This window comes from Brachyistius frenatus, unplaced genomic scaffold, assembly GCF_029030835.1.
Source record: "Brachyistius frenatus isolate BFR_SWC_R1_liver_20210118 unplaced genomic scaffold, ASM2903083v1 Contig_43, whole genome shotgun sequence".
Lineage (NCBI taxonomy): Eukaryota > Metazoa > Chordata > Actinopteri > Embiotocidae > Brachyistius > Brachyistius frenatus.
This window is the reverse complement of record NW_027210642.1, coordinates 1409167-1434197: the sequence shown is the minus strand read 5'-3', so window position 1 is coordinate 1434197 and position 25031 is coordinate 1409167. Positions and strand designations below refer to the sequence as shown.

General features: G+C 42.1%; 1 long non-coding RNA gene across 3 annotated transcripts in view; it reads right to left on the bottom strand.

Moving 5' to 3' along the window:
* Window positions 1-22582, bottom strand: part of LOC138623368 (uncharacterized) — a 51919-nt gene extending 29337 nt beyond the window's left edge. For 2 of the 3 annotated variants that reach the window (XR_011311074.1, XR_011311076.1), the window contains exons 1-2: window positions 22066-22582; window positions 6404-6475 (exon numbers count right to left, since the gene is read on the bottom strand). This is a non-coding gene — a long non-coding RNA (uncharacterized lncRNA). The remainder of the gene's footprint in view (window positions 1-6403; window positions 6476-22065) is intronic. The other variant, XR_011311075.1, reaches the window with a different exon arrangement.
* Window positions 22583-25031: the final 2449 nt, after the last annotated feature.

The window sequence follows — 25031 nt, the reverse complement described above, 5'->3', positions numbered from 1 at the left end:
GAGCAAGGCCCGAACAATCTCTCAGACAGCTTGACAGGAGCAGCAGGAATGGCAACACAGCAGCCCCAATACACACATTTTTTAAGCGTTTCTAAATTTGATTTTGCAAGAATAGACAGCTCCATGCATGGGTTAAATGGGATTTTTCTTTCTGAAAATGTAAGAGCAACAGAAGTCAGTAAGAAAAAGAGAGACAAAGAAAGACGTGGTACATACTGTATATTTTTGACAGATTATCCCTTCATCAGTCGGTGTTTTCTGTAAACAGCCGTTTTGAATTGGAAGGATTGAGAGAAGAGACAGGTATTTTTCCTAATCAGCCTCATACAGCCTCACTTTCCATCAACATAAGCACCTAAGCTCAGCGGGATTCCCATGTCTGAGCATGTCACCACTGACTAAAATATTGAGAGTGATGACACTGTACACAGTTGTAATGCTTAGAAGAAGCTTCAGTGAAGACACGGTCACCAGTAGAAATATAGCATGTTTGTGCTGAAATAGATGACTGAATCTATATGGGACTTTGAGAGATAGAGATCTTTAATCTTAAAAGTCAGAAGTGGTTATTACTTGAAAGTTGTGTCAGAAGATTTTTTTGTTGTTGTTGAGATATTGGACCTTCAACCAACTTGGAGGAGAAATTAATGAGTATCATAAAATTATTTTTCTCACCAAAAAAAAAAAAAAAAAAGTTTTCAAATTGTGTAAATTTTTCCCACCTGTTTTATTTCTAGCCAAAACAACTAATCGGTTTATGTGATTACTGTTAAACAAATTATCAGTGCCTTAGGTCCTCCATTGTCATTGTGAGTTTAAGCCATTTTTCTTAATCTGCTCCTAGTTAACCCGTGGCAGCAGGAAATGACCTTTGGGCCTGGGGACAGACTACTGTACTTCCCCAATCACATCCATCGTGTGCCTAACCTTGAATGAAAGCTTGAAAAGGGAGGGGTGTAGCTTCAGAGTCCGGACACAGAGAGGAATCACTTACCACTTCCCCCGAGAGACCCTCTAGGAGTTACACAGAGGGGGGATTCAAATAACAATGGTGAGAAGGAGGGGCTGAATGTTTCCTGAGATCACATGTTGTGAGGAAGACCACATCACTTACCAGCCAGCCAGCCGGGCAGCCAGGCTGGCTGTGTGCAGAGGTCCACAGGGTGAGAACACACATGGTTTCAGTTTGGCTCCGTATAGGACTGGGAGGAAAGAAGGGGCCTGGTAGCAGGAACCCTCCAATTCTCACTTCCTGCTTCTGCTGGAAACGTGATCTGTGCGCCTGCCATCGCCATCAACACAGAACGCAGTGTTCACCCGGCAGCCGATAGGATGGCATGTCCACGCACAGGGAAACCCATCACAACGAATCAGCCTGTCAGCACCATGAAATCTAGGCTGGTGTATCCCTAATGAGTTGGGGGCATACAGCAAAGACAATCCCATTCAATCATGCTGTTAATCCTCTGGTGCCACAGCAGAAGGTTTGGTGACATTTCTTCGTTTCTACAGGAAGCATTTTTCAAACAGAGGGCAGATCATTAAATGACATCGGGCTAAGTGCAATAGGCAAGAGGCTTGTTTTGTTCTCTTTTTTCAATGTTTTGTCCACTTTACAGTTCAGAGAGATTTATAACTGGTGTGAACGACATATACATGTGTGACTCAAGGAAAGAGGCCATAATTATAGGCTTGTGCAACTGTCTTAATTACTTTTACTGCCTGAAAGCCAGATCAATATCACTTAAACTGCCGCGGGATGAAAGAACTCCAGCTGACCTCAGTCCCACCTCGACAGCGGAAGATGAGTCACCTCAGAAAACCAGTTTACATCTGACCAAGTAAACACATCGCGCTAATAAAACCACTGGAAAGGGCCGACATGCATGCACATTGACCCAAGTTTGAAGTAATTATAAAAAATAAAATAAAAACGGAGAAATAAAAGGACAACTGCAGAGACCGGCTGTACAAAGCAGCTTTTGGGTAATGACAAATGATGTGTGGGGTAGTGTGTGTGCCATGTGTGTTGCCAGGGCCTTAGCTCCATTGTTTATGCTCTGCTGTGTCTGGGTCAGCAGGGCCCTTGACTGAATTCTTGCCCCAGCATGCAGAAAGTGTTAACAGTGTTGTTGCAGGAGGAGGAATGATTACATTATAAAATACGCCACACCATATGTCCTAGTGACCGCCCAAACCACACAATGACACACAATGAAATCCAGCAGGCCTTTAACCTTGCTTCTGCACCTCACAAGCTGACACAGCCCCACCGCGGCCTTTGGGCGATCCACTCACCTGAAGCTATTTTCAGAGAAAGAACAGGATGAAGTGACTCCGGTTACTTATTCAGCAAGTCTCTACGTAATGGAAAAATGGATTACAAGGGAGAATTTGTGTTCCAGAAAGCGTTCAGTGATCCTGTCTGATCTCGGATTCTGAAGGTTTTGAGTCCAACCACAAGAAACAACAGCTGTTTTTATTGATGCCCACACTCCCTCCACTTCTTACATTCCTTTTCTTGTAGATATGCCAGACAGTGCAATTAGCTGGTGTAATGTGCTGGGAGAGGGTCAAAACATGCTCCTATGTCTTGATGGCACTGTTCAACTACGGAGTGAAGCACTGTGGGAAAGGTAGTGGCAGAGAAGAGTAAATGTAAATCTGGCTTTGGCAGCAAAGGTCGTCAGTGCTACTTCACACATGTAAATATAGAACAACCAACTCAGAAATGGTTACACAGTTTTTGCATATAAAGTTGCCGCTTCTGTGTGAACCTTACTACTAAAGTTCATCCTGGGTTGAAGCCAGTCGATTACCTTGATCAGAACCTCACCCTCTTTCTTCCCCGTCTCCATTTTGCTCTCTCTGTACTCAGCTTGTGTCTCATAACAAGACAGAGCACGCTCACTGTAAACCTCTTGGGGGGTGAAAGGGATTGGGAGATTAAATATATTTTGAATTCCTTCCCCTTAATGTGGCAATTACCCCCACCTTTCCCTCTCCTCTCCTCTCCTCACCTCTCCTCACCTTTCCTCACCTCTCCTCACCTCACCTAACCTTTCTCTTCTCTTCTCTTCTCTTCTCTTCTCTTCTCTTCTCTTCTCTTCTCTTCTCTTCTCTTCTCTTCTCTTCTCTTCTCTTCTCTTCTCTTCTCTTCTCTTCTCTTCTCTTCTCTTCTCTTCTCTTCTCCTCTCCTCTCCTCTCCTCCCCAAGCAGCACAGCACCAAATCTGTTCCAAAGCACATCTCGTTTATGTTTTGTACACAGAGAGCATTTCTTTCACCCCCAGCTGAATCTCAAACTTCACAGCAGTAATGGCCTACCACTCATTTGATTAAAGGTGGATTAGATGTACATGCACTGCTGAAAAGTGTGTGCTATCTATGAATTCCTTAGCTTGGTAAGGATAAGAAAAAAATCATTACTGTTGTCATATATAGCTCTGTATGCTTGTATGATAGTGAAACCAAGACACAGAAAATTATTGACTTTGGCCAACATTTGAGGGTCTATGAAATATATATACAATGTTATTCTAAACAATGTCTTGAAATCGTATACCCTTAATAGTAACTTGTTTGCAGGGACATTTATTTCTCAAACTTAGTTGTAGTTCAGAGCTGATGGAAAACAGAGATTGTACTGGTCACGCAAGTCTTGTGAAATATATTTTCCTGAACGAGACAAATGGCCTTAAGCTTTAAAACCATAATTCTATGGATATTAAACAACGCTTTTTTTTCAGCGTCATAATCCTGGTCATTTGTGTCTAATCTTAGTAAGCAGATCAGGAACTGTGCATGTATGTGTGTATTTGCTGTGCAAGACACCTCCGTGCAAATGTTTTTTTTCCTGCATCCAGGACAAAGGTCAGGAATGCTAAGGTCAATGCAGTGCAATGCTACAGTTACAAAAGTGTCTGGTCATGACGTCCAAAATCCCTGATCTAAACCACTTGTGTAACAAAACAAATCGGGGACGTGAGATTTCCCGACAGCATTTTGTTCCACTATTCAGCGGTCTGTTTCGTGACTCTCAGAGGCGACAAAGACTATCCTTTAGCAAATGAATCCCACCAAAAAGCTCACTTTCCCTCTTTTCTGTGGTTGGAGGGCCAGTCACAACCCCCCTTTTCACTGAATTTTCACACATTCCATCCATCCAAAATGGTCTCGTTTTCTATCAGCTAAGCCTCTTAATTGACCGTTCTATGCGAGGAGGGATTAGCTAATAAGAGGGGGTAAAGAAAGAGAGGGAAAGCAAAACAAAAAGAGGAAGTAAACGGTCAGTTGGGGGTGGCAAGACACCAAAGGATTACCCCTGTCATCTGTTCTGCGATAAAAATACATCTTCAGATGTGTGGGGAGAAGGAGGAAAGACTTTGTGAGGCATCCAAGACAAACGTGCGCTATCAGGCACTTTGGAGGCACCCTCTCTCCAAGAGAGAACAGAGGAAGGCCCCTGCAGCGAGGATTCAGTATTTCCTCCTCCAGTAGCTATAGTTAAGACACTCTGAGGACCCAGAACTTTTTCCATAGGGCTGTCCTCCATGTTCTCTCACAATGCTTGGCCCACATCTCTCCTGCTCTCTTTATGTTACTTCACACAGCTGCCCAGGGCCCTTTCGTGTACTAAATATTTTGTCGTCACATTATGCTGTAATGTTCTAATCTGTTCTTTCCATTGTTTGCTGGGTTGCCAGTGTGGACTATGATTTTCAGTACAAACAAGGAAAGTATGGTTGTAAAAGAAGGTTCCGTGCTGTTGTGAGATCTCTAAAATCTTTAGAGCAAAGCTGGAGAATGACTAAGTACAACAGGGACTGATATAGTGTATACCCTGCAAGTACACATACACACACACACACACACACACAAAGTCACAGAGTGCCAGCCGCGCCACTGACGTAGGTGGAGTCCAAGTATCAAGCCAACACAGGCCTTTATAATCGTGCTAGACTTATAGGTGTGGTGCCTTGTGTTCTATATTTAATTACAGATTTTTACAATGATAGCATGTACGGTGAAATGTAATACAAGAGCGTTAGAACTATTGGTTTGACCTGGACGTTGCAGCCCATGAAGCCCTCCCTTTTAGTTTCACTATATAAAGTTTCAGCAAGAAAAAAAAGCCTCATATGCTTCCTCCTCCGGGGTGCACATAATGTCACTCACAGAAAAGCAGACAGGAAAGATTTCTTTTCTTTTTTTTTCAGTCTGTCCTTTCCTCTATCTGTCTCTCATTTTCAGGCTTATCACTCTGTTCGGTCTCACTCTCCATTCCTTTAATCTGTACCCTATCTCTCTGAAAGGTGCACATTTCATTTATCTTGTATTTGACAAACAAAGGAGCCACAGCATGCCTTCTCACATTATTTAATTACATTAAAACAAGTAGAAATAGCCAACTCTCACTCTAGGGAAATTCCACCTGGAGATGACAGGGGCTGCAGGGTAGTGGGAGGGGTTGGGCGAGGGCGATGCAGCGAAGGAAGGAGGGTGATGAAAGTCGAGCTCCATCTCGCTTTGACAGATTGGTACAGACACGGGAAACTTTACACGCTGTTTATTTGACCATGCTTTCCGTATGCACGTATCATATTAAAAACCACAAGTGTCGGGAGAGGAGTCAGAAGAAAGGGCTCTTTCCTTCCCTCAACATTAGCTGAGCTGTTCAGGCTGATTTATGCAGCACAAAGGTCGCAGCGAGGAGAGAGAAATACACACTTGCATGTGTCACTCACTAACTCTGTCGTTCTCTCTACTGCCACTGGTTGATCTGCACTGACACATTGAAGCTGTCGTGTACACTCACACACACACACACACACACACGCGCACAAACACACACACAGACATGAACACACACTTTATGAAGCCACTCAAGTGCATCTGTCAGTTGTCGCTATAATCTTCAATCTGACACCTGGCGATCAGCAAACAATTATAAAGCCATCAAGCAAGCAAATCCTGCTGGTGTTGAAACAATGAAAACAACAAACAAAAAAGGCCGCAAGGAGAAACTGTTGGCAGATTTTATGCTCTAAACAAGAAATGGTGAGCTTCTTCCAAAATACAAACTTGCAAAACCGATTATCAGGAAGAGGCATGTGCAACACGTTGCTCTTGGATACTAAATGTAGCCCACTTTTAGAATGCAATTCTCAAAAATGTAATACTTGTCAGCGGCATTAAACATCACAATACCTAAAAATGTGTTAAGCTACATCCACACATTAATATGTTTTCATTTTAAAATGCATAACAAACTACATTTGTGTCTAGCCTCCACACTACTTTGGCATCTTTGAACCCACAAAACGGATATCTTTGAAAATGCTGCTGACCACATTTTAGTTTGAAAACTCTGGGATTGTGGAAACAATGACACAGACACTCACATTCGCTTCCTGTTGGGATCTTATAAGTCACAACGTGTCCTTTTCTGAATCGTTACGCCCCAATTACGTGACCTGAAGAAAACAAACAAGATCAGTCTTAACTATCAGTGATTAATTCAACATGGGTTATGAATTACAGGCATTGATGACCTTGTTGCCCATGCTTCTGGCTTTTATGTAGATTGCGGCAAATGCCCTATGGAGTGACTGTTTTTGGGTGTCGTGCTCAGTGTAAGTGAATGATTATGTGTATTTAGGTGTTTTACAATGGACAGATATTATTTCTGAAATGTAAAATGATGCTGTGGATAGAGATCGGTTTAATTTTAAAACACTGTTTAAAAATGAAAATATAAGTGTGGACACAGCTTTATTGGGTTCTGATGAATCCGAGGCTCCTTTTGCTCTCACATTTGCAAAGCAGATGTCTCAATGAGAGCACACCAAGAAAATGTGTCATTGCTCTCAACAAGACAAGGGACATAAAAAGTTAATAAAAGCTGAAATGTGTTGAGCATTAAACAGTTTTATTTTCCAGCGATGACAATGCATGGGTTCCTGTATACTGATAATCCAACACACAGGACATTAGGTTGTGCAGTACTTGCATTAAAAATGCTGGGCTCAGTCCAGGATGATTAGTTAAGAAAAGTGAAGCCCACCCATGTTTGCTATAAAATCCCTGGCTGTCCAATCACATATAGATCAGACTATTTATGAGACTACCTGTAAAGACCAGAGGCAAAGACTCCGCCATGTGTTTTACTGCTCTGTTTGAATAATCAGGTACAAGTAAAACAAACAGCTACAGAAGGGATGTTTAGCAAAGAGCTCAGGATCCAACTCGGGGTAATAAGTGTTCATTAGTTTTAATAGCCTGGCTCCCGGACCAAATGAAATGAAGACCAGGAGACCACATCCAGCTAATGTAAATAAACCAAAAATCTCCTCTACTGTCTGTCTTGAAAAATCTCTCGCACTTTCTTAAACTGCTTGCATAAGAGTACAGCTGGAACTGGAAGATTACGCTGTCCTGACTGAAAAGTACAGTTTGTGTTCTGGTGTAATTATGAACGAAAATAAGTTTGGGCACCATGTGCATCTTGAAAAAAGGAGGAAAAGCATGTTACAGTAACAGAAAATGTAACAAAATTAACAAGTACAGGATGCAGATAACTTCAAACACTCCTAAACAGGATCTGGCTCTTTATCCCTTTTGTTTGTAAGACTATATTAAAACTAAAATGTGAGGAACCCAAGTCAAGGGTTGTTTAACATTCAATAAAACTTTAGAAAAACATATCTCCATAGACAAACTGGTTAAGTTTGAAGCCTGGGTTAGTCCGTGAAGCAGATGCTGGTGGCACATCTTGATTCCACCTGAGCTCAGAGAAAGGTGGTGAGGCTGGCCCAGTGGTCCAGATGGCCCCCCAACACAGGCCTGAACATAAACATGGCTTGGGTCTGGTTGAGGAGAGAGAGACCCTGTTTATTTATGAACATGTCTGGGTCTGGGACACAATTATAGAAAGATAGATAGAGGAGATGAGGGACAAAGGAAAAGGTGGAGGAGCGGTGCGTCCAAACTTGTGGAGGGCTTCCAGTATGGTCAGAGTGTGATCTGGCCCACCTACACAGGAGCTGAATATATGTGTGTGTCTACGTGCAAGTGTGTGTGCGCAAGGTTTAAAGTACCGCTCTTTCTTTATCTACAGATTCAGTCCAATGTGCAAACTATAAAGTAAAATTTCTTTTTTTTCTTCTTTTTTTTTAAACTGAGGGTGGGGGGGGGGGGGCGAAGCAACATCTCGCTCATTTGAGGAACTAATTGAAGTCTCCGTGACGTCAAACGTGCTAAAAACAAGCCCATCTAGCCAGAAGTATTGGCTGCCAGGCGGCAAAAGTAGAGTGAGGGTGTGAGGCCGGGGAATTCAAAGAATTTTCCCGTGTGCTTACCGGTAAAAACCAAGCCCACAGTAGGTTTATGAAAGTATGGCTGAGGGAGGCCCTTTTCATCTCTGCTGCACTCTCCTCAACTATATCGGTTCAATCTAGATTTTTACAATAGGGCTTTACAGCTTAATAGCCTGGCTACAGAAACCCAGACATCGTAAGGTGTTTTTATGGCTCTTGTAGCTCCTTTATGACATGGCCAAATGTCATTGCTTTACTGTACATTAAACAGGTAGGTAGTTTTGCAGAAGAGGAGCTAGACAGTTATGTTTGTTTCATAATCGCTGCAGAATGCTTGATATCGTGGTGAGCACGAAGAAGCCTCGATGAGCAACACATTTCCTCAGAAACATGAACTGGCAGTTCATGTTTTTTATGTTGCCTTTCACAAAAAAAACTGAATATTAAAACCACGTTTGTAAGGAAATACAAATCTGTGCAGACTTGTTTCTCATGTCAAACGTGTTTTTGAGATGTAAAAGTGATGTTGCACAAAGTAACATGAGGTACACATAGGTGCTACAAAAGCTGTGTTTTGGTGACATTAACAGTTATCGGTCATTTCACTGTGACAGGCGTGTGAACGTTCTCTGCTCATCTCACTTCAGCATTGTTAAAACATTGCATTGGGCAATAAAATGTGATTAGCACTGTGGCGTGATACAGCATGCACTCACTCACTCACTCACTCACTCACTCACTCACTCACTCACTCGTTCCCTCACTCACTCACTCACTCACTCACTCACTCGCTCAACCTGAAATATAAACATTACACAATTACACAATCACACCAAACATATGAGCGGCTTCAGCTAATTAAGACCACGCTGCTTTTTAATGCCTGTTTATATCGGACTCCTAAATGAATGCTGCCCCTGGAGCTCCCTCCACAACAGCTCAGTCAAGAAGTGTTGAACGTGGGGTGGGGTGGGGGGGTGATAGGAAAAGTAGGTTGGAAATTACAGTAGGAGTGGCAAATGATTATGCCCTGCAGTGCCCCGCACCAAAGGTTTTACCAGTAAAAAACATGGAAAAAGAAAAGGTCATGTTTGAATCTTAGGAACTGTTGATCGGAAAAGCGGTTCAGCTCTCGGAAGGTGTTTATATTACCTTCACAAACCTGTATTTCGGTGATTGAAGAACTCTACACAAAAGCAACTTGAGTAAGCAAGATATTTTTGGCATAAAGTCTATCAAATGTACTGGGCTGATCCAATTTCTTTGATCTCCAAGATTCAGTGAATGAGTGAACTTGAGTGAGTGAGTGAGTGAGTGAGAGAGGAACTTTAATGCCTCTCAATCAGTACCATGTGGGGCTTTATTGGTGTGCTGCTGCCATTCTTGTTGCCTTGGCGGGCATGAAGGACACAGAGACCCAGGGGGCAGAGGGACTGGCCATCGCTCACTCACATCGTTAAAGTCGATAAGCTGGCAGCTGGCAGGAGGAAAGCTCGCCATCTGTAACCACCAGGTCCCCGACCACCTCACTCACTTTTTCCAAAATGTTTTCGCAATCTGCCTCTCCTCCCCGTTTCGACCGGACCCGGCCCACTAGAGCTCAGGCCAGTTGGTCTGTTGCATGGCGCCACAGTTCTGGGAGGGCTAGAGAAGTCCAGTCTCACCTAGGTGACCTTTGACCTGTCATCGAGGCCACCGGGCTCTCTGTCAAGCCTCTGAGTAACAGTAAACATTAAGACCATTGACTTTGACATCAATACTTCCACATACCTCCCTGACTTTACTAGACACACAAGAGTAGATGAATTAAAACAGTATAGAAATGTCACAGTTGTAATTATATTTGGAGGTGGATTACCTGTTTTCATATACACACATTGTGGCACACAGGGTTTGGATTTCAAGTTGCAGCTTGTATGGACTTGGGGATTAACTGAGAAGGTGCGTAGGCAAGTGTGTGTGTGTGTGTGTGTGTGTGTGTGTCAGAGTGTGCATGTGTGACAGAGAGAGGGAAAGACTGATGTCTGGAAGAGACTGGCAGAGTTTACAGTGTAGTGCTGGCTTTGTAAACGAACGGAGTAACACACACAAACATGTGTACCCACCTCACACAAACTCCTCTCCTTACACCACGCTGAAAACCAAGCTCACCACGGCCATGCATCACCGCTAACGTGCTCCTCGTGTGTGTGTGTGCGTGCGTGCGTGCGTGTGTGTGTGTGTATAGGTCGGCGTCTGCGTGCACATGTGTCTACTCCAACTACAGCTACAAGTCGAGCACCAGACTCTCTCTCTACAGCTGTTTACGTCCCAACACACGTGCACCACATTTAGGCTGCTGCTGGTTGAGAGCCGCAGCACCCATTAGGAGTAGCAGCGGAATGGCAAGAAGTAGGCTTTCCCCTGGTTTTTAATTGGAGTATTGCCAGTGTTACCCACGGAGGCCTCGTGTTTCTGTGGAGGTGACCCGGTTGAAAGAGGAAAAAGCGTACTACGTACACTAAAGAAAGGCCTGTAAAGGAGCTGCTGCTGCTAACAACACCCTGTTAAGATCTACTACGGGGGAGCAAAGACACAGAGCAATAATAAATAGTTACAGGGAAAGGCTCTCCATGTAATGCTTTATTGCCCAGCTGCAAAATGTACTTAATGCAATGCAAGAGTCAGATGAAGCATTCTGAGGTTAAAAATGAGGAAAAAAAAGACGCGAATGAACAAATGTTTTCCTCAAGCCTCGCCTGTCTACAAAGTACAGAAAGACAGTGAACTCCAGCATTAATGATTAACTTAAACAGTAGACGGAGGTTTACCTGAGCTATTGACCAGACAGATGACTTCAAACTAACTACAGACTTCCTCCTCTGTATCTTGAGCTCTACCTTACTCACTCACTCTGGCCACTGTGCCATTCCTGAACATATTGTCTGCAATAAACAGCTCGGAGCAAAACATGGATCTCTTCCATGAAGGCAAATGAGCTTTTACAGTACCTGCCTGGCTGTTCTGAACACGCCTGGTCAGGTTCTCAGCTCAGCCAACCTGCGGTAGCTGTTACGAAAAGCCGCTGAAGGATTCCAATGATCGATTATCATAAAGAGATGAGTAATTTTGGAGGCCTGAGAAGAGATGGCAAAGATAAGCAGCTGGGAGCAGTGTTGCAACCGTTCACTTCTATTGTGGATTAGCTATTGTCTAACTAAAAGGAATGACTTTTGAAGCAGGTGCTAATGACAACAAGCTCTCCACAAAACCATGAAAGAAAACTGTGGGCAGTGCAAGCTTGCACTTTCACTATAAATAAACGGAAATAAAAGGGGGGGGAAAAAAAGAAGAAAAGGAGCCGATAGCTGTGGCTAACAGCTCTGACAAACCCACAGATTGAAAATATATTTTGGCTTTGGTAAGAAAGCAAACAGGATCCGAGAAGAGGGATCCGGAGGAACTTCGTATGGAATATTACTAAGGTTATGCAGAAGGCTATGCATGCCTCTTTGTGCACTCAACTTCATAGTACAGCTCTTCCAGGAGGCTGACGTCCCCCGAGGAACACATTTAAAGGAGGAATCTAATTAGCTGTAGATTATGGACAACCTGACATACACTTGTGCAGTGCAAGAGGTGCAGCTATGCATACATACATAAGTGCATACACATACACTGCGCTCATACACAAATGAACTATACCAGTGAATGCCTTACTGCACATGTGCACACATGAAGTACAGCATGGATGCTTGGACTTTATATCAAACACACTGCATGTGCGCAAAGTTACACAACGATTCACTTATGATTCCAACTTTTTCCCATGACACTCTTAACCATAATCTCCAACTGGCAAAAACCTGAATAACTACATACTCTTTAATCTGATTTGTTGAAAGTGAATTGGTCAACATTCAACAATGTAGTGTACACGCTGAGAGGAAACGAAAGGCCGGGCCTTCAAAAATGAGCAACGCAGCTCTTATGAGGAGATGTATTTGCAATGGGAAACGTTTGTTTTTGTCAGTTTTGTAAATTCAACGACACACAATTTAAATGTGTGAACCACCACTGTGACCTGGACATGATTTGTCAAACATATACCTGAAATGGTTCAGTGAGACAAAATTAGAGGACACTGGTGGGAACTGAAATGTTACTGAAGTGGCATTGTACTCGTGCTATTGCTGTCACCCAATAATATACCGCCCCACCCGTTATTTAACCATGTCACCCGTATCTCTCTTTCATTCATTCTGAGTTCTGCAATGTCTGAAGTTCACAGAGATGGAGTGATGCCAACAGAGCTGAAGGACTGAAGTGAGTTCTTAGTGCTTGCTCTATCTGCATCACGAGTAAAAAAAAATAAAAAAAAAACACCCAACCAATTAGCCCTTCTCTTTTTTCTTGTAGTCAGACAATGAAAAATCCAAAATTACATCCCAGATTTCGCTGAAATTATTCAGATTATTCAGACTTTTTTTGAGCAATCATCATAAAATGCTGCACAATTGACTCTCCTGGATCAACAGCATTTCAAGCTGTAAGGGTGGGAAAGGGTCAGGAGAGACAGATGTACAAAGTGAACAGTTGGTTTTATTGAAGTTCACTCTGGTTTTATCAGCGTCGGTACACACAGAGGCATACGGTCACTTTGATCTTCAAAGGGAGATGAGCTAGAATGAGGGGCAATAAGAAGATAATAATGCCAATCTACATCCATTACTCCATAGATCACAGGGTTACTGCGACATGCAAAGTAGAGTCTACTTTCCAGAGGTGTAGCCATCGTTCATGTGACCACATTGCCATCTAGTGGTCAAAAATAAGACTAGCCTTTTGAACACTTGGCCTGATTTACTAAATAAAGGGTACTAAATTGCGTGTTTTTTCCAAAAGTTTGCACATTTATTTTGCACCCGTTTTGCGGGTGATTTACTAAGAGTATTTGCGCCACTGATATCAGGTGCAAATCGCTGTATTCAAATGAGGGGTTTGCATGTGTTAAAGTGATTCCAGGCGTTCAGCAAAAGGAAAAGGAAATCTGATCCCACTGAAATTAAGAAATATAAAAATAACAAGAACAAAACGCTCTATAGGAGATTATCAGCAAGGAAGTTAATGCCGTGGGAAAAAGAAAAAGGTGGAGAAAAAAAAACGGCTTAATAATGAAACGTCGGCAATAAAACAGGAGGGACGGTGAGATGCTTCTAACAAACACTTGAGTAGCTGGTCCAGCTCTTTCTGTGATGGACAGGTGAATTAGTCTCACTCAGTGCCTCGCGAGTGCTCGGGAACCTTATGTACCTGTGAATTCTGCGGGACACATTCAGGACCTGGGACAGCACACCCGAATAACGGGACTGGGTGGGATATCCCAGCAGCGATACGGTGGAATGACCCAGAGGCAGGAAAGTGCTGAGTCGTAAAACTTTTTTTTTTTTTTTAATTGCTGGTATTACGTGGCTCCTCCTTGTTGTGGGTTGTAAATCACCATTCAGGGTTGTTGTTTTTTGCCTCTGACATCTCATAAATGTTTAAACGGGTATTATTCTGGTATAGCATATTATTTGCTTTCCTGCGTCTCCTTCTCACCAAACTAATAAGAGCAGCCGTCTCTCCAGATTTACGCACCTGATTAATATGTGCCTTTCTTTCATACTAAAATGCACACGCAATCACTTCTACTATTTCTACTTTCAGGTTTAGTTAATATCACTGCGGGTGCTAAATTGCTCTATTTGCATTTCCCCTCCCAGTATTTTGCACGTTCGAGTAGAAACGCCCAATATTACATATGCATTCAGGCAAACACGCGAAGTGGACAACGTGTGTTAAATTGCACATTTGAAAGACGCAATCCTCACTGCACGTCGTTAGTAGATCAGCTTGGACATTTTTTTGCGGGTGATGTGAAGTTTGCACGTGATTTTACACACTCAATCCTTTAGTAAATCAGGCCCCAAGTGCGTTGTGTATGCATTGCATGTACCTGAAATGGCAACTTAACTGTAACTTTAAAAGTCAAACATATTGACAAAAAGTCTATCAAGAAAACTGTATAGAGAAGATGCATCCAGAATTTTTTTTTCTGTATTCGATTTTAAAAATATCTACGGCTTTTAAACAGTGACAATCTAAAGGCATGAACAAACCCTAATCAGAATATTTGTAAATACCCCGGTGAATGTCAAAAACAGGAAAATCACAAAAATTAAGCTTTATGTAGTGGATACATCAAGAAAAAAAATTAAGCTCTGCTGTAATATGCAGTCAAGAAAAGGGCAGAAAAGGCAGACAGGAAAATCAGCTTTGCACATAACTGCCATAATTTAGACTTTATCCACTGTGACACTTGTGAAATTGAATCCCACTGAGAAAAATAGCATGTATATATGTTAAATATAAGTAACAGTACTTGACAAACTGGCCTCTGTGAAAAACAAAAGGGACCTTCAAGCATGTCTCTGTGGGAAAGAATCCAACTATGACCTCTAGTGGTGAGCTGAGGAAAGTGCTACGCAACCAAAGGAAACAAAACAAAAACTATTTTCAGGATATTGTATGAATTAATCTACGTAAAAATACAATACCCAGCAGTAAAGATATAAGTTTGTAGTACTAGACTGTTTATACTGTGTAGCATATACAAAGGATAGGGAAAAAAACATTTCAAGGATGCACTTAAGAAGTTAAGATAAACATTGATAACGTACATTTAATGTGGCCTAAATATGTAACTTAGTGTACACTGTTTTGTGACATCCTTACAATGGTGTGAGAAGTTGTGCATATTATACAGTGCTATTCCGATTAATCTAATTATTGGTGTTTAGTAAGGGTTTATAAAGACAGTAGTGAAAGAAACATTCCGATTTTTTTACTTAACTAAAAATACCAATACAGCAATGAAAAAATACTCAACTGAAAGTAAACGTCCTGCATGAAAAATTTCTACTTAAGTATTTGCTGTAAAGTATTAAAGCAAAAATATTAGTTTGGTCCTTCTGACTGATATATTGTCATATTTGATATCATTATAGTATTAATAGTGAAGCATCAGTGTGTAAGCAGCATTTTACTGTTGGAGCTGATGCTGACCACACACTGATTTTTGTGAAACATCAGAAGCCAAAAAGGTTAATATGCAACACTGTGTTGTATTTTAAAAGCTTGTTTTATACGACTTGTGTCAAATCTTCATGTTAAAAGTAAGCTGTCAAAAAAAACATTGTAAATATTAAGTATGGAGCAGAAATGTGGAGTCGAAAGTACAATATTTTTCCCTGAAATGTAGTGGAGTGAAAGTAGCACCGGCTGAAAATACTCAAGTAAAGTACAAGTACCACAACATTTGACTTATGTCCAGTACTTGAGTAAAGGTACATAGTTACTTTACACCATTGTATATAGAGGATAGCAACAACTTGTAAACTACACTTTTTTTATTTATAATTTTTTTTTGAAATGCAATAGATATATTGAAATATAAAAGTGGTTAAATATACAGCTCTTATAAGAATGGTTACATTCTGTTTTGGTTAAAAAAAAAATATCTGTTGTTTATTCATTCATGGATTTTTTTTTTAATTTATTTATGTATTTTATTATTTATTCCACCGGGACAACATAATGTAAATTCTGTTTAAAAATAGAATTTTGATTATAATCTCATTGACTTTTTGTCATATTTTCTATTTAGCCTACTAAAGCAAATTTTACTCATTTTTTTGCTATACTTTTTACAATGGAAAACGAAATCTGAGGATGACTGGCAGTCTTCACAGTCACATTGTTATTGCAGTACACACAAATAGCCGATTGAAAAAAAAAAAATCCTCCATGTCCTTCTTAAAGTTTTAAATTAGCACCACACATCTTAAGTGGCCAAAAGAGGACATGCAGAGCGGTGAACAATTGTCAAGTTGTTGCATATATTCTCCACAAGGGTGCAGCAGAGTCTAAGAAATGCATAAGGAAAACTCCAAAAATCAACGACAGCCTTTATCACAGCTGTGACTTTTCAACGGCATTATTTCATCCAGAAAAAAAAAATGCTGTTATCATATATACAATGATATAAAGTCCAACGAGAAGCAGCCCACAGACAAGCATGAGTGTCTTTCTCTATTTCACAGCCTGATGCTGATGTGATGACGGCCTGAGTTTGACACAGCTTCCCTTCATTTGAACTCTTATTTCTTTGGCACTGTGACTTATTCGCTTGTCTGTGCCTTTGGTCAGGGACACTGGCAGCCAGCTCTTCCACTTCCACAGCATGTCTGTCAGTAGCTTGACAGCAAAGTACACAGACCCCCCCAGAAAGCCAGATTATCCAACCTTCAGCAACCGATGTGACATGATCATTTGTGTGTACCCTCTAAATGTCAGGACACTTAAAGGTATTCAGCAATCAACCTTAATTGCACTTTTTATGTGGAAAGGATTGTGACTGGGCCACATTCAATCTCCTTTAAACAAACCAAATAAAAACAGACATGCACTAAAAGCTGTCAGAGTCACACAGCTCTCCTGCACAAGCTCAGGATTTAACGCACACATAAACAGTCGTCTGAGGAGCCTGGTGGTCTGCTGTGTCCCAGGGAGGTCACACAGGAAATTTCACGCTCCTCTTCACACTGAAAATGTCTCCTTTATCCTCCTCACTGAGAGCTAAATAAAAGGGAAGAGGACTGAAAGAGTGAACTTGGTTTAAAAAAAAAAAAAAAAAAAAAAAAACAGAAAGAGAAAGAGAACAACTCCTGAATGAGTATGGCTTACTTATGTAGGTGTGACCAGTGAGGCTGCCATGGACACCCACACCCAGTAAAGTAAAGGCCGAACATGGTCACAGGTTCGGTGGAATGTGACATTTGTGGGAGCACAACACAAAGGGAGGAATTTTCCCTCCAAAACAGCAAGAAAAGAACAAGTGAGGTCAGTTTGAGAGGAAACAGAAGGAGAAATGTCTGGAATTTATTGTTATTTTTTCCCCCATGTGAGGCAGGTCAAAAACACACCTGAATGTCCAATCCTGTCTGCTTCACATGAGCGGAAAAAAAAGAAGAAAAAAAAGCAAAACTTTAAAGTAATGTCCTGCGTTGCCTCCGTATTGTGCACATGAAGTCAGTGATACAGAATAAACTGGAAACCATCACAGTAGCCTCCTAACCTGCATGTATTCCAGCAGCAATTTTCTTCGCATCTCTTCACTCCTGTTCAGATCCATAGTGTCCTTGTAGTGAGGTAGGGTGGTGTCTGCAGCCTTCCTGAGTCTGAATGGTGTGCTGTCTGTCTGTGTCTGGGCTGACAGAGATGCCCCTGTGCCACGTTGTGTGTTTTTACTGTTTGCTCACCTCATACTGGGTGGAGGTCAAGGGCATGTTGGGGAAAAAGAGCCTGTCCTCCACCCCATCCTTTTCTCACCTTTTTATGGTCTTACTGTGATCTTGTATATTCCTGCAGACTTTGACGTTTACACAAGACAGAAGACAGTAGCCATAGTGGGATCAAAATTAAAGTTTGAGGAATTATGGCAGATGTTAATAGGGAGAGGCAGACTGTATGGCAGTAATATAAGTTGAAAAGATCCACACACCAGGTGCAGAGGGGAGCTTTATCACAGAGGACAGGTTTTAAGTGTCAGACCCACAGGCATTACTCTGAAGAATCCCCCACTCATGTTCACCACTTCCCCTGAAGCACCCTGGCACACTCTCACTAAAGCACAGTCTCTCTCAGCCTCCCACTTCCTTATAACTCCCAAACTGGGATAACCCCCCCCCCCCCCCCAAGACACACACACACACACACACACACACACACACACACACACACACACACACACACACACACACACACACACACACACACACACACACACACACACACACACACACACTGCCCTCTTAAGTTGTGGTTTCCCTGTAGGAAATCAGCAATCTGCTGCTATTACCCACCAGCATTTACTCCTCCTCTCTCCTCCTCTCTTCTCCCCTCACTTTCTTTACCCGATGCATAAACAAAGCATCTCTCCCCGATGAGCATCATTATAGAGAGGACAATTGTTTGTAGCCCTGTAGGAAGAAAGCACCACACAGACAGTGGCAACAGGCCAGAGAAACGCACAAAATGGCTAATTAGTCTAAAGCGGTGGTCTGGTGTCATAGCATCACAGAAGACTGCAGCTTCGTGTGGATGTGCATTATATATATATAAAATACAGTGTCAGGTAAATACTGAATTCGCCCTTCATTTTGTCCCAACAGCTGAATAATGTGAGAATGTATCACAAAAGCTAAGAGAAATCATAAATGGAGGGAAAATCACCAAAGCACTGAGAGAGAGAGAGAGAGAGAGAGAGAGAGAGAGAGAGAGAGAGAGAGAGAGAGAGAGAGAGAGAGAGAGAGAGAGAGAAGAAAGATTTTATCCAGTGCTCCCAGCTTTTCAAAACCTCTCTCCTTTTCTCTTTTAGACACACATAAACACATAGGCACAAACACATACACCTCGAAACAAAGGTGCCATTTTACTCAGGAAGGGTCAGCAGTTCTCTTCATCAGACAGGGGCTTGTTCTTGGTCAGAGGCTGCTGCCCAATCTCAGGCCACCCTCCCCTGGCTCCACCGGCCCCCTCTGGCCCCCCTCTGGCCCCCACCACCCCGGAGACAAGCTCCCCATTGTTCCTGCACTACTAATAAATGACAGTTCTCCTGTTTAGACAAACTTTAGAGCCCATTTGAAATGCACACACTCACACTCACACACAAACACACACAAACAAACAAACAAACACACACACACACACACACACACACACACACACACACACACACACACACACACACACACACACAGTGTCAACGGTGCTCCATATGAAAAGATACATAAGAGCATTTTTTTTTTTTTTCAAAGCCTGATGTTTCTCATGGAACTCATTAAACCGTTATCTGACACTAATGATTGAGCCATATTTTCCTGTGACTTGAGCTTTGCATCTGCAGACAGGATGAGGTAACGCTGAGCACCTATTTAATACAAAACAGGGTGTAATCAATGCATGATAACTGTGATAACCCTGTATTGGTCAAAAACAGTCATGACATTGAGGCGTAGTTCACCAGGAGGTCACTCCGCTCAGTCAGTGTTGCGACCCTATGAGCTCCCATGAAGGCCGGGGACCCGAGGTAATGCCTTGAGTTTGGACATGATAAATCACCACTCAACTTAAGCTCATAAACACACCATTAGCACGCTCGACCGCAGAAACTCTATCTGTTTACCTTAAGCACTGTGCTGGGGACTATCGCTCTCTCTGTGTAGGGCAGTGTTAGCATGCCTGGGGGCCTGATGCACGTGCCTATCACTGGAGCCAGCCAGGAGCTCCAACTCAGGGCCACTAAACTGTCTCAGTAGTGCTGCGGCGGCGATGTTTCGTCAATTCTGTATGTGGTCCTTTTCCAGCAGTTTGTGCTTGTTTCCACACCAATGAAGATGAGCTATATCAACTAAAGCAAGTGTGTCTGTTTAGTCTGAATAATGTTTGCGCGTTACATGATTTGTGAAGCTTTAAGGTAATGGAAACTAGTCTTAATCATCTAACAAACACCATCTGCAACTTGTGAAGAACTGACAAAACTTCAAGATTAGCTCATTATATTCTTGACAAGTGCACGACTGATGACAATGGAAGTCAATCTGAACAGGAAACTCTTAAAAAATTGCAAGTGATGAGAAAGTTCTTTGGAAATGTTGAGTGAAGTAAATGCAGGGTTGTTAAGTCTTACCCTGATGTGTATATGGTTCTCTGCTGTGGTTCACCACAAGCGTATCATATGACAGCACAGCCAGCACATTCAATCCTGTGAGAAAGAAAATTCCTGCAGTACTATTCTCAGCTACGAGTCCAGACATAAACAAAAGTATCCAAAAAGGCACATGTACTGAAATGTTACGCCTGCTTTGATGTCTATCAGACAGCTGTGGGTGTGTGTGTGCGCGTGGACTTACATGGGTGTATCTGCGTTTTTTTTTTTTTTTGTGGCACAGCACAGGAGTGATGTTGGCGGTGTGCAGGACAGATGCTGGGCGAGCGGGGTCACGTCAACAGACATGCTCCCGCGCCGCCGTTTAAAAACGACAAAAGGAGGAGGAGGAAGAAGAGGCAGAAGTTGTGAGAAGAGGAGTTAGAAAAAAAAAAAAGCCCCAGTGTTTAGTCAAGGCCTGCTCACTGACACAAAGTCTGTCTTTGTCTGCCTCCCAGGGTGCCAGATAAAGGAATTCTTGTGTGTCGGGGGCTCTGACCGAGTTTATTTGACACTTCAGCTCCTTTTGTGAAGCAAGTGTCCCACCGTCAATGCTGGCCATGAGAGTCACTTGGCATTAGACAGAGGGTCCCTCTTCAGTGGAGAAAGGGGGTCTTGTTTGGAGAAGATTTTTAATAGAGGGGGTGTGGGGGGGTGCTGAGTTGGATGGGGGTGCTCGGCCTGCGCTCTGCCCTGTATACAGACATATAGTGGGGCTCTGTGCCCTGACCCAACAATAGATGGAATTCTTTATTGCTAAGGAAGTCTGTGGGATTGAGGAGGGAGGAGAGAGTAAGGTGCTCTGAGAAGGTGGACGCTCCATCAGATTGAGTTGCATGAACACACACTTACTATGAATGCAATGCCATTATGTCACATCACGTTTGTAAAAGATGGCCAACTTGCAGAACAGGTACAATAACACATTTCACATGATCCTGGCCATATGAGATTCACCAGTTGTATGACCACATGCACCTGCAGGCTCCACTAAAATGAAGCATCTAAAGGATGATCTAATTCCTTCTGAGTGTTAACCAGAGCATAGATCTGACATCTCATACATGCCATGTGTCAGGTAGAAGCAGCCAGCAGGAATGACAGGGTGGGTTTCCCTGAGGTCAAGGTTTTGGAGCTCAAACTGATTTACTCTCATCTGAATAGAGTTACTGTTGGAGAGGTGGGAGGACAACATGTTGCTTTTAATGGACACTGTACACACACTGTGCATTTATTTATGCTGCACCTGGTCTTTCACAACTTGTACCAGGTCACTGCTCTGTGTATAAACTGTGGACACCTGGCACTGCAGGTGCATTGCGTTGCCTGGGTAAGTATAACTTATAAAAGGTGTATATTTTAAAATTGGAGTATAAGAAACTGGATGTCAGGCAGTGACAGAGCTCAATACACACACCTCTGAAATGATACATTCAAGACAGTTCTGAGATTGAGAGATGCGTACTTAATGATCCCAGAGAATAACGGAGCAGCATTCTCCCTCCCTGAACAGGTGAACCTCAGTGTGGAGCACAGCGACACTTTTGACAGAACCTCTTATGTCACACTCTCCACTGACACGAAGTCGAAACACATCTTGTTAAATGTTATCATGAGGAGTCATGAGAGAAGAATTTGGTTGTAAAGTGCAATTTGGTAGTGAAGATATGGGCCAAATGGGCGTGTTAGGGAGATAACGACAGAACCTTTGGCCAAAACAGCCACCAGTGGACGTTATCATTTCGTTTGTGAAGTGACAGCAGGTGAAATTACTTTATTCTATACTGGGACCCCCTTTCACAAAACCGAACCGGGACGCACTAACTGAGCTTCACGTGTTGAAGCCTCCAAAAACAAATGACCACATGAATTGCTTACAGAAGTGGAGTATAGGTTACTTAAATAAATAACGTTTTACTTCCAAAAAGGTTGAAGTCGCAAGGATTTTTTTTCCACATACCTGCCGGATCAGGAGATGCGTATTGGCATTATCCATAAATCACTGGACATCTGCTGCGCACAGCCTCCAAAATATATTCCAAGATATCCCTTCCCTTGTGTCAGAATCCACCGAGACACATAACCATTTCAAAAACATATGGCAGCATATGACACTGACCATCTGTGTCAGTGGCCACGCGTGTATCCCAGAGTGTCCCAAGAGACTCGACTGCCCGTCGGCCGACTTGTCCAGCAGCAGGACGGTGGCAGGGACAGAAACCACCCATCCCAGATAGCCCATGAAACGATCCATGAGTGGAGCTGTGAAGCCATCAGCTGTTGCCATTGAGATTAGGTTTAAAAACAAACATAACTTCTCCACGTGTGTCAGCGCTGTAACGTTAGTATTTAATCCTCTTGATGCGTTTAAAGAATCCTTGCGTGAAATGATTCACGCTATGTCAAATCAGGTATGTCGATCAGTGTGATTATTTCCAATAAGTAATAAAAGATGATGGTTCCTCGTTGTGGTCCAGTGCGCTCCAACGAGCGCCTCTGCTCATACGATGCGCTACTATGAAGAGCCGCAGCCTCACTGAGCCATAGCTGGAGGAAAGCAGCGCAGCACATGCTGCTCTGAGCAAACGTAGGCGCGCAAGGCATGATGGTACATGGAGTCAACTGTTTTTGCTGACAAATATCTAGGAACAGGAAAATGATATCAATACAAAAACTTTATAAATAATAAAAAGAGTTTAAAAAAAAAACACACACACACACAAACAAAACGCCAAGATCACATGAAATCATTTTGAAATGTAACATTTTTTTTTTTTTTTAATAACTGGAAAAACTATAATTCAGTTTGCCTGCAATGAAATTTGAAAATAAAAAGTGTTTGCCTGCACCAGCTCACATTACAGCAAACCTGGTCTTATAAAAGTGTTTTCTGGCATTCAGAATAATCTGATGATAATTTGATGATAACACCGGTTGTATCATATATAAATGAAATATATTTTTAAATATTTCTTAAATGGGTTTAGATTTATATTGATAGATTGATTAGACTGACTTTCGACTATTATTACCATTATTATTATTAATAGCAACAGTAAGTTTTTATGTCATGAATATATACTTATAATCTTGTTGCAATCACTCATCAGCTGTCAGTTTGATTCCAGGTTGCGTGTGAGCCGTGTGTGTGAGCAATAATGATCATCTGTCGCTGTACAGAGATACAGAGCTGTCGGTGCCTTGAATCACCTTCCCATGAATGAATCTCTTGTCTTTCTTCCATCACTTTCATGTCTTAACCACCTCCAGGCTTGCTTGTATTTCTGGGATCATAGCTTCCCTCAAACCTCAAAACAAGGACTGGATTCCAGGGAATGGAGTAGATTCAGACATTGAAATTAGAACATAAATCTATTTACAATACACTGAAGGTCATGTTGAATAGCATTCATGCTCATTAAATGTGCATCAGAGTAAAGACTCTGAACAATATTTGCGGTCATTTATGGATTTATGGATCATACGTTAAACTGTTTTTAAGAGATTATATCCATTTCCAATTTGTGAAATTATATGAAAAAATATTCTGATTACACAAAGCATTTTTAATATTATTATAATAAAACAATTGTGGGTACAATATAAGTGACTAAAAAGCTGATATATGTGGGTAAAGTGGGTAACTTCTGACCAAAACAAGTGATCCTCATCAGGCGGAGGGAAAAAAAAGGGGATTTATTCTCAGAAACCTACATAAAACCAAAGTATATTTCACCTGATGATTTGTTACAGCTGTGTAGGAGCAGGTGAAGCGCCACTCCACCTTTTCCTTCGCTCCTCTGGCTGAGCTCCAGTGCAGTCCAGGAGTACCTGAGTTGCACGCGATTCTGTCAATTGCAGGTACTTGATGGCTTTCTCGTGTGCAGGGGTTGAAAAGTTGCTGGAAGTTTGCACACACAGCATTGCGTGACTAGAGCCTGGGATGAAAACACAAAGACATTGTTTTCAGTGATCAAACCCCCTTTATAGTAACTCAACAGCATTCCTGTCTCGCATTCCTAAGCCACCGCTGCTGTGTGAAGAGTTTTCTTTTCCTTTTGAGAAAAAAAAAAAAGAAAGAAGGAAGGAAAAGAAGGGTTGCACATTTTTATCTGGTTCACTGTGTTGACCACGCTTCTTCCATAAAAGTTATATTTTAGCTCATTAATCATGAATCAATACTAAATAAAAGTATAATGTAGAGGCAATTATCTTATAGGGGTTAATAAGAGGTAGCTGTCTGGGATCCAAAACTATGAGATGAATGTAAACAGTACAGCCAGCAGTTCCTTCCGCTTTCATGCTCAGCAGTCAGTCAGCCTCACAACAGAGCCAGATGAAATGAAAATGCATTTTCTCAAAGTGTGTACAATGCATATGTCTGCAGGCTTGTCTGCAGGCTTGTCTGTGTGTGTGTGTGTGTGTGTGTCTGCCTGCCTGCCTGCCTACTTGTGTGCATCGTCCTCCACCATGTCTCCACTCATGCCAGTATGTGTATGTAGGCATGTGCTAATGTGCACACAAATGTTTTCCAGATTGGTGTGACAAGGATAATCATATCCAGAGAGCACAAAACCATTCTGAATGCTGCTCACACAGACGGGAGGAAAATGAGGAATACATTAGAGAATCCAGGGTAAACTGGGCTGACTAAGTGCAGAGAGGCTTCAGATCATTTTAAGCAGCATAAAAAATATTTTGCGAGCACACTCACGGTCACGCAAGTGTATAATGTGTGATACCTGGAAAAACTACTCAGACCAGACGGAACGGTCATCACCTGCTGGTGGCGAAACAAACTTAACATTTACTAGAAGTGATGATCTCTATCACTTACTTTAAACTTACAAAACATGGAGGAGAGGACAATTGAGTCAGTCATATATCCAGTATGTGCTCTGAGAGTGATTAAGACTAGAGCACATT